Source organism: Andrena cerasifolii, chromosome 2 (assembly GCF_050908995.1).
Source record: "Andrena cerasifolii isolate SP2316 chromosome 2, iyAndCera1_principal, whole genome shotgun sequence".
NCBI classification, from domain to species: Eukaryota; Metazoa; Arthropoda; class Insecta; order Hymenoptera; family Andrenidae; genus Andrena; species Andrena cerasifolii.
The window spans coordinates 3,678,369-3,695,836 of record NC_135119.1 but is presented as its reverse complement, the minus strand read 5'-3'; the positions used below and the strand labels follow the sequence as shown (position 1 = coordinate 3,695,836).

The 17,468-nt window shown below is 35.0% G+C and overlaps 1 protein-coding gene across 1 annotated transcript in view; it reads right to left on the bottom strand.

Moving 5' to 3' along the window:
* The window catches only part of LOC143378491 (uncharacterized), a 52,831-nt gene that overhangs the window by 27,136 nt on the left and 8,227 nt on the right, over positions 1-17,468 (bottom strand). The window lies entirely within an intron of this gene.

Here is a 17,468-nt window from a genome sequence, read left to right as displayed (position 1 = left end):
TTCAAGTGCTCACAAAACGCAGATAAAAAAAACCGGTCATGGACTAGAAGTTTTACTAACAATTACACCGAACTTAAAGGTTTCCTAAAGCACACGAAACATATAAAAAAAAACAACGTTCCAAGAAGTCCTTACAGTTCTATCCTCTTTATTATTTCTCAGCCATAAATTTCATTTCAACTGGAAAATAATAGTGACTCGTTAAATCCTGTAATTCCGTTAGTTCTGTAAATTATTTACCAAGGCAGTGCTAAGTTTTCTTAAAGTTATTCTTTTGCTTTACAATAGACAGGATCGCGACTTTCTTGGGAAATCATTGCGTCAATTGAACGCGACGTGGCACGATACGAAAATAAGTGCAGCCTCAATAAATCTTATTTGGGGACAATGCGCGTGCTTATGTAAGCTTTATGCGTTCTGTCGGTAATCAGCGTGCGCTGTGCGCTGACCAATGTTTCGTGGAAAGGAGCACTTTTCGATCCCTGGGACGTTTACTTGAAACCCCTGCTATTGCTATTCCTCCGTGTATCGAACGTAACAGTGGCCCTATTTATAGAAGCTGAACGTTTATAAATATGGCAGATTTGAAGAGATCGAGAACTGGATCCAGAGGCGCGGTGCAGGAACTTTCGCGATGAATACCTGAAGCCGGTTTATCGCTGGCACTAAAGTAAGTTGTGGTCTAGAGCAGTGGCATTTCAAATTAAGTGGGCGTGTGTAATATCCGACGGTCTCGATAGAAACTTGCAAGCAGAGATTTATTTCTACTTGGCCGTTTTTATACGACCACTCGATTTTCCTTATGCGCTCTGCATAGTTACAAAACATATTCAACTGAAAGTATCTATTTTCCTATTGTAGATAGATTCGTCGAATTCATTTTAAATTATGCGAAATATACGAGGAATTATAAGTCCCGTGAAAATATACGAACGAATTTAAGAGAAATTAAGATTAAAGTAAAGACAGAAAGTTTATGGGCACCAAGTTAATTGCAAAGGCACCTTCTTTAAAAGGTTTCTTAGGATTGCTTACCTATTTTATATATATACGTGTGTATATAATTAGGTAATTTTTATTTGATAGTTTAAGGGGACCTTCTAAAGTCCCAAAAATAGGCGATCTTTAGGAATTAATTAAAGGAAAACTACTATATATAATTTAATGGGACTTTTTGCATTGTATTAAGGATATGTTAAGTTATAGAAATATATTTTTTGTTTTATAATTAATTATTGCAGACGGCACTTAGGAGCCGTTAAAGTCACGGCGTCAAAAAATTGATCCAAATCGGCGGGACCTATATCTCCAAAAGTTATTATCCGGTTCGACTAAAACTTCTCTTATTCTGAAGAATATAGTTTTGGTTAGGGGGGGAGCCAGAAAAATTACAACAATTGAAAAATTTATAATTTTCAAAGCCGTTGAAAGGGTGAAAAATATAGGGAAAAAGTTCTTTCAAACTTGAAGTGTCGTTATTTTCTAAAAAAAAATGTTATTTTTATAATTTTTTCTGGTTTCCCTCCTAGCCAGAAGTATATTCTTCAAAATAAAAAAAGTTTCAGTCGAATCGGATAATAACTTTTGGAGATACAGGTCCCACCGAGTTTGAGGACTCTGCTCCAAGAAAAACGCGTTTAAAGTTTTGAGGCTCCCCGAAACCAACGCGAATATCCGCTCCGCGCCGCGGATCAGGTAAGGCAGCAGTTTTTTATACGCGCTGGCTTATGGGCAGTGTTATCCGATCCGTGGCCCACAGTGGTACATAATGACATTTTTTGTTCAAGTCACCCTACAGCTCGTAATTTTTAAAAAAACTTGACGATTTTTTTTTTAAATTCTTCGCAATTAAATTCTCTATCGATCTGTCTGGCCAAAATTGTGAATTTCTTTGCTGATTTTTTTATATTTAGCGAAATATACAGCACTTTTCGAAGATCAGTATCTGTGGGCTCTTTTGGCCGCCTATTCTGAATTTAAAGTCAGATTTTCGAAATTGAAGCTGGTGAATTCAATATGCCGAATATAGTTGACTTTTCTGGCTCAACATTGATGAGCAGGATTTGTAAGGTTTGATATTTTTAAACACGTACATAAACAAAAAATCAGAGATTTGCTTCCAGAAACACAAATCCTGCTCCTCCATCAAGATTGCAAATAATCAAATCGGATTTCTACAGGCAAGTGGGATAAAACGTTAAGTGAATCAGGCCTTCTAAAAATATCAAACATTAAAAATCTTGCTCGTCAATATTGAATCCGAAAAGTCAACTATAAGAACGCGTATGAACACAAACGAATAGGCTTAAATATGCAAAATCACGTGCATATTTATGAGATGCGTAAAAATTTGTCAAAATACGAATATCCATCCGCCATTTTAAATTTTACAATTTGATCTGCAGTATTAGATTTGTGGTACAAATAAAAAATTTGATCTTTACAGTAATTACCTCATATTCGTAATCAACGTCCCCAAAAATCTAGACGCACTATGTTTCTTCCGAATAAGCCCATTTTCTGAAATTTTGCTTCAACATATTGGATTCACCACCTTCAATTTCGAAAATCTGACTTTAAATTCCGAACAGGCAGCCAAAAAAGCCCACTGATACTGATCTCCTAAAAGTGCTGTATAATTCGCTAAATATAAAAAAATCGGCAACAAAATTCAAAATTTCGGCCAGACAGATCGATAGAGAATTTAATTGCGAAGAATTTAAAAAAAAAATCGTCAAGTTTTTTGGAAAATTACGAGCTGTAGGGTGATTTGAACAAAAAATGCCATTATGTACCACTGTGCGGCGGATCCGCTCCGCGCGGCGAAATTCGCGTTGGTTTGGGGGAGCCTTTAAGTGGGCGCCGAGTGGCCGGTTGTTGCCCATGCATTTGCCGCTACTCAAATGCCCATAACTTCGGGAATTTTACGAATCTCAACAAATCCTTTTACACTTAATGGATCAACCGACTTCAAAAATCTGCGATGAATGTAATATCCCAATCACAGTTAAACACCTATTATATAACTGTACCAAATTTGACAACCTGAGGAATTCAACTGACACCAACATAGATAAAATGCTAACCAAGCCAGCACACATGAAGAAGTTAATCGACTGCCTGAAAGAAAAATCATTGTACTCCAAAATCTAACCAAGAAACTTATAACTAGTCCTCACCCAATATTTCAACTATAACTGTGTTTACAATAGTAATTGCTATTTTATTGTAATAGCGAACGTATGCCTATGTATTTGTATGTCGCTAATAATCCATAGCGGTTGATGCGATAATAAACCAATAAAGAAAAAAAAAACAAATCCTTTTAAATACGCATTCCTAAAATGTTGAACATTCAAAAAATGAATTTAAAAAAAATCTACTTTTAGACCAGAAGGTCTCCTTAATGAAGATTGCATGTTCGTATATGAGACAATTTAGGATTATTTGCAAACAATTTCTTTTTAACTGATGCTATGACTGCATACGTGTATAAGCAGTAGACTATGCCAGCTTTCAAACGCCTACAGTTAAGAACTACTAATGGACAGGATATGCAAGTTACATTGATGTTATCAGAATATGCTTGCGGTAGTCATAAGTTATAAGACACAGCTGTCAAGATTGAATCTACGGAATTTAAAGAAAACCTAGAAATAAAAATAGTAGCTGAATATTTGTTGTTGCCAGGAGTCATGAGGAAAGTAAAAAAGTATTTTAATACTGTCTTTCCATTGCACTGTTAAACACCAAAGTTTCAATATTAATTTTCAATATAATATTTAGCAGTATTTGCACGAAAAAGCAGGATCCAAATTTGCAATAATTTTTTCATCGGATTTATCCAGCCGGACTTACTTAGTGGATATATTTCGTTAGATATATTTTACTGCATATTCAAGCAAGACTCTACCATTTGTAAGACATCTGAATTCGCAGTTTGCAGAGAGCAAACGATCGCTGTTGGTTCTTGAACTACGGAATGTGTTGAAAATCCGTTGCTTTTGTTTGTTCGTTTAAATGGATCTGTTCTAAATATTGACACGATGTTTCGAGTAAGTTAGAGTCTGGAGAGTATTTCCGAGGGAAATGCCAAAAGGTCGGTTGTGTTATTCCGGTGGAGACATCGATTCGAATGGGGCAAAGGGGCCAAGGAGGCCTTCCGAGAATCGTCTGTGGAGGAGACACGCACTCGTATGATCGCCACTAAACCTTGAAGCATATATACCCGGACAGTTTCAAGAATTTGTATTCTCCTAACATGTCCGACAGATAAGGATTTTTTTGCTTGATCTAGTACGTGTCCGAAATTTCTAATTTTAAGATCTTTGCGTGAAATACGATCTTCCGGCATCCTATTTGCCAAACACTGAAACGTTAGTTTCGTTTCCCAGTACGAGTAATTGTGGTGCCATCTATCTATTTCTTTTAAACAGATATTTATAAATTCCTAATACCCTAGTTCTTAATTATTGCAGATTTTGCTTAATAATATTTTCTTAACTGAAATAGCAGAAAGTGTTTGTGTTTGTCTGCCGCCTAAAAACTTTCGAACGGTAAACTCTGAGGTCACTAAATGTGCCCCAGCTCATTATGCCTAGCTAATCCAGACGATTGTGACTATTTTCACCAAAAAAAAAAATAATTTTTTTTTATAAAATCAGAATCTTAATTTCGGGCAAAACCGAGTAGTAAAGCTAGAACTTAATATATTGAAATCAGCATTTCTTCAATGTTACTCAAATCAGACCATTTTTTAAAAATTAATTTTTTTAATTAATTTTATTTTCAATAGCAGGTACTGTAGCGAAACAATTGGTAGTGGAATTGGGAGATAGAGAATGGAAAATAATATTAGATACGTAACTTGTAGTGTAATTGCAATGTAGTTAAATAATCAAACTATGTTGTAAATTACCAATGATACTCTTTTGTAACATAATTGAAAACTCGTTTTAACCTTAAAGTAGCCCAGAAGTATGACACAATTGTTATATACATATGTACGTACATGTGCTCTATCAGTAGAACGCAATTACCACAACAGCTCCATATTGTCCGTGAATGATAATTTGCAAAAAATGTTCAAAGAAGCATTAGTCATAATCGTTCCCTGTAAACGCTTCTTCATACTGCCACGTCCTGGGTGGCGCTGTTTAGGACAATGACAATGTGGGGTTATACAGAGACATATATAGACGGAGCAGAAGCTGGGACTTTCGGCGAGGGGAACGGTAGGCTTGGAGGGGGAAAGGCAGAAGTCAGATACAGACACGTCGGGTTAGCTTCGGAAGCATTCGGCATGCATATCCATTGCGTTACCCGATTTGCCTGTATCGCTCCCCTTACCGCGAATCTTACACCCCCTTCAGCTTACGCTTCGTCTATATATGTCTATGGGGTTACATGGGAACGTTAGGCACGAAGGCAAGCTTCGTAGTACAAGGAGAGATGGGAAATATAAGCGTGAAGGCGAGCTTCGTAGCACTTGGAGAGTAGGAATTCAGGCGCGAAGGTGAGCTTCGTAGCAGAAGGCAACCAGGGCAGGTTAAGCGGCAACGCGCACCAGGGTGACACCCGTTAGAGCACAGGTGGAGGTATTTAAGGGGGGAGCTTGGTGTAGCGGATCGAAGAAATCGATTTTTTTTTTTGCATAAATCAATAGCTGAACATCACGACAATACGTTCTCAAAGCCGCAAAACGAAATTCGAAAAATTAAAGCGGATATAGCCGGTTTTGCTACGGAGCGCCAGGCTACCACAAAACTTTATATGCGTTTTTCTCGAAACGACAGTTTCACACTTTGCGGGCAATATTACTCCAAAAATATTCAACCAATCGACTTGGCCTTGTGCACGGATATTTGTGAACATTTTCTTCACAGAGCTAAGTTATTGGTATAATGATATTGTTTAAATAAATAACTTTTTTTTAGACATTTAAGGCAAAATTTCGTTGGAAACAGTGAACTTTTTATTCAAGAGGCCGCCATTTGTTCATTTTGCATCTTTTAAGTTTCAAATTTCTTCATTTAGTGCGTACACTCATAAACTAAAAGAAAATTGTTCGATTTTTGGTTTCAGATGAAACCAAAAGACGCTACGTTGCCCGCAGTGCAATAATTGCGTCGCCAACGGACTGGGCATAACTTTGTTATTTGCCGCTCTTTTTTAATAATTTTTTTTTGTTATATACCTTAACCTGTTAATACAATATCCTGAAAGTTTCAGAAAGATCTATCAAATACTTTCTTTAAAAAAAATTCCCGAAAAATGCCTCGATTTTCATTTAGTTACACCAGGCTCCCCCCTTAAAGGCTTGGTAATTGGATTTACCGCTGCATTAATATAAGAAGCCACATACAATATTTCCGCGGAATATGTTTAGCCATATGGTCGTACAAGTCCTATGCAAAAGTAAGCCTTGTAAACACCATAAGAAAATCCCGGCGTTCGCGAAGCGAGATTAGCTGTTGCAGTAGCTTGTTATGATTTGGAATTTCTGGAGCCGAAGGATCGATACAATTAATTGAAACGTTATTTTAGACAAGAGCGTTTATTTAGTTTAACGCACAAGAATATGCCATGCACTGTTAATGCGATAGCGGTAGAGTTAATAGAATAATGCGTGGGACATCAAGCATTAGCACATAAACATGTGTATAAACGATAATCAATAGCAATATATATGTATGAACATGAGATACATGAGTTTTAGCAACGGGCAGTAATATGAAAAGCAATAAGCATTAGCAAAGATACAAAATATGAAGCAATAAGCAAATGATAAGATAATGAAAAACAATAAATATTAGCAATAGGTAGTCATATAAAAACAAGGTAATTATTTAGAAGTTTTCTGTCCTCAACGATTTCAATGATTTTTGGATATGTTATCAAGATCAAGATTCTGAACAACTTTTTCCTATAGGGGAGACCGGAGTAAAATGAGCTTTTTTTAATTTATTCTTTAACAATAGAATATATTCACAAATTTTGGTGACGTAATAAATGTGTGTAATACCACAATGATAATTATGCGCAATCAGATATCGAAAAATGGAAATCCATTTAAAAAATTGAAAATGAAGTTTTAGAGACCTCCAATTGGTTTTATTTTCAATTTAGCTTTTTGGATAAATGAGTCTTAAATGTGTTATTTTAACTCCAATTTTTTTCTGCGTATTTATAACAAGCTTATAAACAGACACGCACACGCGTTTGAGAAAACATTAATCCTAACATTATTAAATAATTATTTTTCCACTGCAAAGTGTCCGGGGTAAACTGAGCTGCAAAGAAAAGATGCACAAGTGATGTGCGCAATAACCTAACCTGTCAGCTAGCTGGGAAACTACGCGCGTGATGGAACAGAACCTAACCTCAATAAAATGAAAAATCTGCCACAGTTTTTGACAACCACGGTTAAAAAAAAACAGAAACTGACGTGCTACACACGTCATCCCAGCGCAAGGGGTTAATAACTACCTATATCCTTAATTAAAACTCGTATTTTATTTCAGCTCACTTTACCACAGATAGTAGCTCACTTTACCCCATATATGGGGTAAAATGGGCGTTTTGGCATTTTCTCTTTTCAAGTGGTATTTTAATATGCTTTAAGTTTATTTTAAGTATTGCTATTCGTCATTTATCAATAGTAATGTTCATATTATATTATAAATCTATTTCCACACATTTTTATTGAAAGGGAAAAATTTTATTCGACTTCAAACTTTTTTCGCGTCACTTTGCCCCGGTCTCCCCTACATATTACCGCCGTACGCCCTTCTTTCCCAAGATATTTGCGGAAAACTTCTGTTGATTTATTCCGACGCAACGCATTCCACTTTCCAACTTGTCCCGGGTATTAGTATTGGTTGGGGCTAGATTAGCGCGGCGGGCGGGTAAAGCATGGTAGCGAACTGATGTGAGTTTAGAGATTTGAACCAGAAACTTGCGGATGCCCGTCAACACCCTGACTCGGTCCGGCGGTGCCAGCCCCGCCGGATATTAGGATGACACTGGTTCTAAACCATAACTTCTCTGCAAGGAAGAGGGTGCCTTCGAGAGCACCTGTTGGGTGTGGGGACTCCAGTCAACACACCAATTCACATCGGTTCGCTACGATGCTTTACGCGCCCTCCGCCCTAATCTAGCCCCAACCAATACTAATACCCAGGACAAGTTGGAAAGTGGAATGCGTTGCGTCGGAATAAGTCAAAAGAAGTTTCTCGCAAATATCTCGTCAGCTTCGTCATTTTTTTTGTCCCACACACCCAACAGGTGCTCTCGAAGGCACCCTCTTCCTTGCAATATACATGGAGATGACATGCACTGGTACGATAATTAGCAATAATCGCTTACAGTAGATGTACCCTTTATGCACAGGGTAGCACTGATTTTAACCCTCGTCAGACGGCATAGGTACAATTGTAACTTTTGCGTTTTTAAATTGCGATAACTTTTTTCGAGAAGCCGGGGTTAAATTTCCGGTTTTTTCGGTTCTATATTTTTGGTTTAGATTATATAGACCAAATTTCAGAAAAATATCTCAACCCTCTTCCGAGATAGGGGGTCGAGTTGAGGGTTGCATCCATAACAGCGACATAGGAACGATGGCGCCCTTATATATTTTGTATGAAGATAATGCAAGGAAAAAAGAATGCGATTTTTTTTTAATGATAACGTTATTTTATTATAAAAAAGTAAAAAAAATAGATAATTTACGTTATAAAAGAAAATTTGGGAATTTTTTTTTATTGATTTTCATTGAGTCAAAATGTTATCAATTTATCGTACAAATTATAACGACAGTGAGAATATTCATATAAAATATGTGAGGGTGCAATTGTGCCTCTGACGTCTGTTAACGTTGTAAAATTGTGCCGTCTGACGAGGGTTAATATTAATGAGCACTGAATAGGTTTAGGTTTCAATAGCTGTTTACTCGGAAGTGATTTCCGTGGAAGAGGCCCACGGGCACAGGGCCCTTTGTATTTATATGATGCTCCGGAATGTCAGGTACCTATGAGGGGCATGCGCGGTATCCACCATGCCTCATGTACGAAATATGCATCGCAATAGAATATCAGGGATTTCTTATTTGGGCTTCCGAAGAGGGGGTACTTAACCCACTGGATGGATTTTGGGTGTTTTGTTTGGAAAGGGGTGAGAGTGGCTTTGAATTAGTGGGTCGTAGAGAGGGGGTGAGACGTGGTCTCGATTTAAGAGGAATTTTAGGGAGTGAGTCATGCTCTTGATTTAGGAGAGTTTTTGGGACGAGGGGCTTGTTTAGATTTAGATCCGAGGGAGGAAATCGTGCCTCGTAGGGCGAAGAGAGGAAGGGGACTTCGCACTTGACCATCACGGGATGGGGACCGCTAAGGTACATCTACTGGATGGCCCAGTGGTTGGGGAAAGGAGTAAGAGTTGAGTTTTGGGGATACTGGCGGAGTTGTGGAGTAATTTATGGGGAAGATTCTAATTATGACCGCGCGGAAAATAGTGGGACGTTACAATACTATTTTCAATTTTTGTGGCGCTGTTTTTCATTAAGGGGTTATACCTAGTCAGGCGGCCGAAAAGAGGCGAATATTTGTGAATTTTTTTGGAAGAGGCGGAAGCATATATTGCTACAAAACTTTTTGCGCTTAAAAGAGCAATATTCAAAGAACATTTGGTAATTTTTTCGTGGAAAATATTTACGTTTTTAATAAAATAACAACCGACATCCAAGGACCATTTTTTAAAATTTAGTTTTGCGGTTTTCTAAAATCAAAAAACAAAAAAGATTTCGTTAGTATATTAATGTATTCTCTGATTAACGGGGAAATTTTCCGAAATATGAATTTAAAACAAAATGGTGGCTATTTAAACTTGAAATCCTGATTTTTTGCGGGATTTGTGCACAAAAATAAGGGATTTCAAGTTTAAATAGCCGCCATTTTGTTTTAAATTAATATTTCAGAACTTCTCTCCGTTAATCGGAAGATACATTAATATTCTAACGAAATCTTTTTTGTTTTTTGATTTTAGAAAACAGCAAAACCAAATTTTTAAAAATGCTTCTTGGATGTCGATTGTTACTTTATTATAAACATAAATATTTTTCTACGAAAAAATTACCAAATATTCTTTGAATGTTTTAAGCGCAAGAAGTTTTGTAAAAATAAATGCTTCCACTTCGTCAAAATAATTCACAAACATTCGCCTCTTTTCGGCTGCCTGACTAGGTATAACCCCTTAAGGGAGGTTCCGGTCTAAAGGTCGATGTTTTTTATTTTATTTTTCGAATGTTCAACATTTTCGGAATACGTGTTTAAAAGGATTTGTTGAAATTCGTAAAATTCCCGAAGTTATAGGCATTTGAGTAGCGGCAAATGCATGGGCAACAACCGCCCACGTAAAACTTTAAACGCGTTTTTCTCGAAACAGTGTTCTCAAAACGGTGGGCCTTGTATTTCCAAAAGTTATTATCCTACCCGACTGAAACTTTTTTTATTTTGAAGAATATACTTCTGGCTAGGAGAGAAACCAGAAAAATTACAACAATTGAAAAATTTATAATTTTCAAAGCCGTTGAAAGACTGAAAACTATAGGGAAAAAGTGATTTCAAACTTCAAGTGTTGTTGTTTTCTAAAAAATGTCATTTTTATATTTTTTTCTGGTTCCCCCCTAGCCAGAAGTATATTCTTAAAAATAAGAGAAGTTTCAGTCGAATCGGATAATAACTTTTGGAGATACAGGTCCCACAGATTTGGATAATTTTTTTTGACGCCTTGACTTTAACGACTCCTCAGGGCCGTCTGCAATAATTAATTATAAAACAAAAAATATATTTCTATAACTTAACATATCCTTAATACAATGCAAAAAGTCCCATTAAATTATATATAGTAGTTTTTCTTTAATTAATTCCTAAAGATCACCTATTTTTGGGGCTCTACATTGGAAGGTCCCCTTATGCTTTTGAGGGCCGGGGTGGCCACTATAGTGGCCTAAAGTAGACAACTATTTAATGTGCATATACAGGTATATTTTATGTACATATGCATATACGTGCGCGCGCGCAGGTAACGCCAAAGGATAGTTTAATATTTTCTTCGTTTAATACTGTTATTCATTTAGGCTTGTTTAGTTTGGCAACACTGTTTCTGTGTAAAATTTCGATAACCTGACCTTAGAATCGTGATTAGCGATATCAGAAACACTATAGTTCAAATTTTAAAAATGTGCCGTTCACAGCTGGGCTGGCCTCTATATTGGCCAGGAACAAGTTTGTATACATGCATAAATCTTAAGTGACAACATTTACAATTTCAATGGAAAAATCACGGCAGTCTAAGTCTAAAGAATAGATATGTATGCATGAATTTCATTTTTTGCAAGCAGTTCATAAAACTAGAGATAAAAGTAGATAGAACAAAATAAGTCAAATTAAACTCCAGTTTCTGTGGCAGACTTTGGGCACAGAACTTATTATAATAATCTTTAAAATTCAAAAACTATTGTGTTGCAAATACAGTTTTATGAATAGGTATAAACTTTGTTAGGAATAATTTAGTACTGATTTTGTGATAATTATTTAAATTGAAATTTTCGCCATGTGTGACAACATGGAAACAAACATGTGAACCGTGAGATACAATCGACAGAATATTTTAGTTAATAAAGATTTGTGAATGGTAAATGGGCAATCGTGTAATTTACTGTAAACTGTGGTAGATAACAGAGTATTATATAAGTAAATTAATTTGTTAATATAGATAAAAAATACTGTAATATCCAAATATTATATGGAGTACTTGTTATTTATCAGAGGCACTAAAATAAATAGAATAATTACACGTAAGAAAATTTAAAAAAAATAATATTACCTACTACTTGGCAACATTTATTTCTTCTCATTGTACACATTTCTGGTGGTGATGGCGGTTTATTAAAGAACCACTCAAGCGTACTAATTTGAAACACTTGTAATTACTCGACTGATTGTGAGTGGCGACTACGTTTCAGTTTATGAACCTCAAGTAAGTACGGCCAATTGTAAGCTCAAATTATATGTACTTGTAGTTGTGTCTAAATTTTAATTTGCCTTTACATAACTTTATGCCATTTATCTACAATTTTTATTCCAAAAATTTGTAATGTACGTTACAAATTACACTGCACTGCAAAAAAGATTCTGTTCCACTGCCGTGAAAGATTTCAAGTTTTTTTTTTAGATTTTATGGGGCTGACAAGGGAAGATCCCGAACCCGACAATTCAAAAAATTCTGAAACTTTGTGAATATATAGGGAATTTCCTTTTTTGTTTCCTGCCCAAATTCACTCGAAGGGGGTGAAATCAATCCCTGAAAATCCGGTTATTTTCCGATTTTGTGTTGTAACTCGCGAACTGTAAAAGATAGAAAAAAAGTTTCAAGACAAAATTTACTTCTTTTAATTAGATCTATCATTTGATAAAATAAATATTTTACGGTTCACGAGTTATAACACAAAATCGGGAAATAACCGGATTTTCAGGGGTCAATTTCACTCCCTTAGAGTGAATTTGGGCAGCAAACAAAAATTGCGTTGTAGTCAGGACGTAATTTCTTACATATTCACAAAGTTTCAGAATTTTTTGAATTTCGGGGTTCGGGATCTTCCCTTGTGATCCCGAATCTGGTAACAGATCTGCTCTATCATGTAAAGTTTTCGAAAGATAAACTATTTACGGATTAAATAATTAACAATCCCATTGATTTGTTAATAACATGGAACATAAGTCTGCTAACATGTTCTAACATCGCAGTTCATTATACATATCGTCTTTGAAATTGAAATAAGTTCTCATAATGTCTGATCTACTATTATGTTCCGAACATTACACTTACTTGCACTAAAAAATAAATGTGATTTATTTTTGGATAACCAGCAATTTGTGGGAAAGCAGTATTTTTCACAAAAATGGTATATATATATATATATAATAGTAATTCCAAATTTCAAATGGATTCAACACATCGCAATGTATAAATTACGTCTGTTTTTATCCATATCAGGATTTCGATATAGGCCAATGTGATTAATATTATTGCGCCACTACTATTACGATATAGCGAATTTAATGCTAATTTTGACATACTTATGATTAGGTTCTATATTTAGATATGAATGTGTTAAATATTGACTCGTGATGTAAAAATTAATTTTTTACGGAGATACAATTGATTGTGGTTGTTACACAATTTTATAATTCGCGATATCGTTATCTGTGAACTGTTGAGGCTTAAAAGTACTGAGACTTAGGGAACGCTACTGTAAATGTGCGATGTGACCTCTCGTGTCAGATCGTTAACAGAGTGCCACAGTGGTAGTGACATTGTGCATCGGCGTTCAAGGTCTTCGTGTCAATCAAAATGATGATGACAGCGGTTGATCTGATTCCACGAGCAGCAGTAGTTACGCGAATACGCACTCTGAATTAATGCCCGAGAACTTGCGTCAATTACATATGTTTTGTCGTATTCTTTCATAGCTGTATTTAAAATAGAAAGAATTACGAAATTCTAGTGAATGATAATGGGACTGATGAGAAAGATAATTTATATACTGAAATTCTTTGAACATTCGTTTCTATATTCCAAGCGTAAATAGGTACCGTTATTGGTATTCAGATATCACAGTACATATTTCTGTAATATGTAAGTAATTGCTGATTTATAAGCATAAGTATTAAAAAATTGTGAACACTATGTGTAGATTAATTTGTTTACGGTATGTCACATTATTTATGTTAATTTGTAAAATCGTACACCAACATTCTTTATTTGGAGGATATTATTTAGGATATGTTAAAAAGAAGAGACATTATTTTTCGGTTGTAAATATAATAAATGGTGAGAAGATAATGTAATCAAATAGGAAAATTATTTTACAAAATATTAAATATTGAAAAAATGTCAATAAAATAAAATCCAAAAGGATGACCTTTAATTTATGAATGATACTGCAGTGTTTCACCACCTACAGGTATATACCTAACACTTTTAAATGGATCATGTTAATAATTTATCATCTCCGTAACACAGGCGATTCATTAAAATATATAGACAATCACTTTGTATACCTAAGCAGTACTGCCTGCTGCGGGACCAAAGAAAGAACTACAGTGACTTGCATTAATATTCGGACACTTTTTAAAATCGCATAACTTTTTTAGAATTGGTCCAAACGACTTGAGTTTTTTTGAGAAGCTAGAAGGATTAATTTGCTAAACGACATATTTGGTCGTTTTGAAAAAAAAATGTATTTGGTTGGAATAGCGAAAAGAATAGTAAAGGTCGATTTTTAAACATTTTTGTGAGTTTGTAATGAAAATTCAAAAAATCCCGTTTGTAGGTTGCAGTAAGTTGTACACGTGCCTAAAATTTCATCAAAATTGGTTAACGTTGCTCCGAGCTACAAACGTTTAATGATCGCAGAATACGGTCGAGAATCGCGAAAATTCCCGAAATCAGCGAATTTCATTTTTCATCAGCGCTGAAAACACTGTCCAACAAAATTAAATTTTTTCTGTTCTGTAACATTCAATAGCCGTTTCTTATAGATTTTTGTGCGCTGAACACGAATTCGCAAACCGTTTATCGCTATCACCCTCAGTTTTCGAGAAATTTGATTTGGAAAAAAATTGCAAATTTTCAACTTTGAACATTTTTTGTGTTCAAACGATAATAGTTATTCGGTTGCATGGTCTGACAAATTATTCTATGAACTCTCGCGAACACAACGATATAAGCTATTATTGAATTATAAACATTTAAATATGTTTAAACAACGATTAAAGGGAAAAAGACTCCAGAAATGCACCAATTTTTGCAGATATCTTGCTATATATTTTAAAAACTAAGGGTCTAGGAGAAAATTTGACTACTCCACGGGATGCAGCAGAAAATTTCCTTTCGGAAACCACCAACAGAAGTGATAAGTCACGCTTCGTTTTCAATACAGAAGCGAAATAGTTTGGTAAAACGTGCGGTGTGTATCGCGCGCCGCAGTTGACAACCACTGTCGACGCCGCACGATTTGCCAAACTATTTCGCTTCTGTATTGAAAACGAAGCGTGAGTTATCACTTCTGTTGGTGGTTTCCGAAAGAAAATTTTCTGCTGCATCGCGTGGAGTAGTCAAATTTTCTCCTAGACCCTTAGTTTTTAAAATATATAGCAAGATATCTGCAAAAATTGGTGCATTTCTGGAGTCCTTTTCCCTTTAATCGTTGTTTAAACATATTTAAATGTTTATAATTCAATAATAACTTATATCGTTGTGTTCGCGAGGGTTCATAGAATAATTTGACAGACCATGCAACCGAATAACTATTATTGTTTGTACACAAAAGATGTTCAAAGTTGAAAATTAGCATTTTTTTTAAAAATCGAATTTCTCAAAAACTGAGCGTAATGGCGACAAACGGTTTGCGGATTCGTTTTCAGCGCACAAAAATCTATAAGAAGCGGCTATTGAAACTTACAGACCAAAATGGCTGTTGGACAGTGAAATTACTATTAACATTCCACTTTTAGATACATGTATAAAGCTTCCCCAAATCTTTAAATATTTTTAATGTCAACGATGGCCATAAGAAAAGTGCTGGCTTTGATACAAAAAAAATTGTTCTATTAAATAAAACAGACTTAACTGCAAAATGACGCTATGTTCTTCTATACTCTGCACAAATTACTCGTATTCTTTCTCTTTAATATTTTCAATTAGAAAGATATGGATACTTTATAAAGTTTCATATGCATTCATATTAAAAAATATGTGCACACTGCGATACCTAACATTGCACTGCTGCAGTGCAAAATTATAAGCTTAGTGTTCGCCGTTTTGTTGTTTTTGAAGATATGCTTGCGTGCACGAGCTAATGAAAAAATATTTGCACGTTCAATGAGAATAATTTCATATTCAACGAAGCTCGATCGACTTTACAATAATCAAAACTTGCGAAATTTCTTGCCGCTCCCTGGTATTAGTAAACTCAAAATTATCTGACATATTTAAGCGAAATTTACCAACAAAACTTTGCCTCCGAAGCAAATTTTTATTTCGGTAGTAAACTTGAAGGAAAATTATTGATGACGACTCATCTTGTATTTCCTCCTGTCGATATCGCAACGAACACGCGGTCAAGTTTCAAGCATCTTTTCGACCGCCTTCGCTGGAAGGAAACATTCGCGTCAATGGAACGTTCGAACATGAATGTGACGCGCGATTAAACACGATTGTAATGTAACTAATCAACCATTGACAGGAGAACATTAGTAACATGTGTTAATTACGTCACACCTATTGTGTTCATTTGTATGCATGTCTTTACGTACATATAACGTGAAGAATGAATTAATCTATTATTAAGTTTGTTGGTGGATTCAAATATGAATAAAAATATGAGTATTCCTGTGTCGATTTTACGAATCAACATATTTTGTTGTCCATTAAATGGTATAGTATTTACACCTGGTACCGCAGCAGACTACATCGGAGATTACATCGCATAGAAATGACTGCATTTAACATTATCTTTTAGTTTTCTTTTTTAATGAAATTTATCAGATTTTTAGTTTAGATTCTTAGATCATTTGAATATTAAACTGTTCACTTCGAAATGGAATTTACGTTCAATTTGCAAACACATACAAGCAGAATGTGGCATACAACGAGATTTACCATGTAAATTCCAAAGCAAGCGTATATGTAGCCCACTTTTCCAAGTCATTTCTCTCGAGGTCAACGCCCTATTTGAAAAATTTTGTTCCAGACTTTCAACTTATTTTTTCATGAACGATCAAGCGCTTGTCGGTTGTACCGTAGGAAATGCTTCACCCTATACATATTTAAGTAAAGGAGATTTGTAATAAAAAATATATAAACAAATTTTTATGTTAAACGATTTTATTAAAAATGTAGTAAAAACTAAATTAAAATGTACTAAAAACTAAAAAATAATTCTTTTCTTGTACTTCAATTTTGATGGTGTTAATATCACTTTAAATAAAATCGTGGGGCACGATATTTCATAACAGAATATGAATCACCTTAATACAGAAGCAAACATCGAAATGAATTTGTTGTTAGAAAGTTTTCATTCGCATTAATGAAACAAAATATTTTAATTGCGGGATACAGATTGTAATGTGACATAAAATTGATCAACTCCTTTACTTCCCCATTTTTTTACTCCTCATCCTTACAAATACTAAGAAACTGTGTGCATGTGTTACAAGTGTTACTGTAATGATCAATAAATGCGGACACATTTACAAATATAAGTAGTATGTACAAAGAAGGATCCAGTTAAACCAATTGGCAATCATAAAAAATTTGTAAAAGTAAAGCTGGTGACAGACGTGGATCGGGTCTAAGGAAATCCGAGACTAATAAAAATGAGCATAGAAATAATATTGCGTAGTCTATAC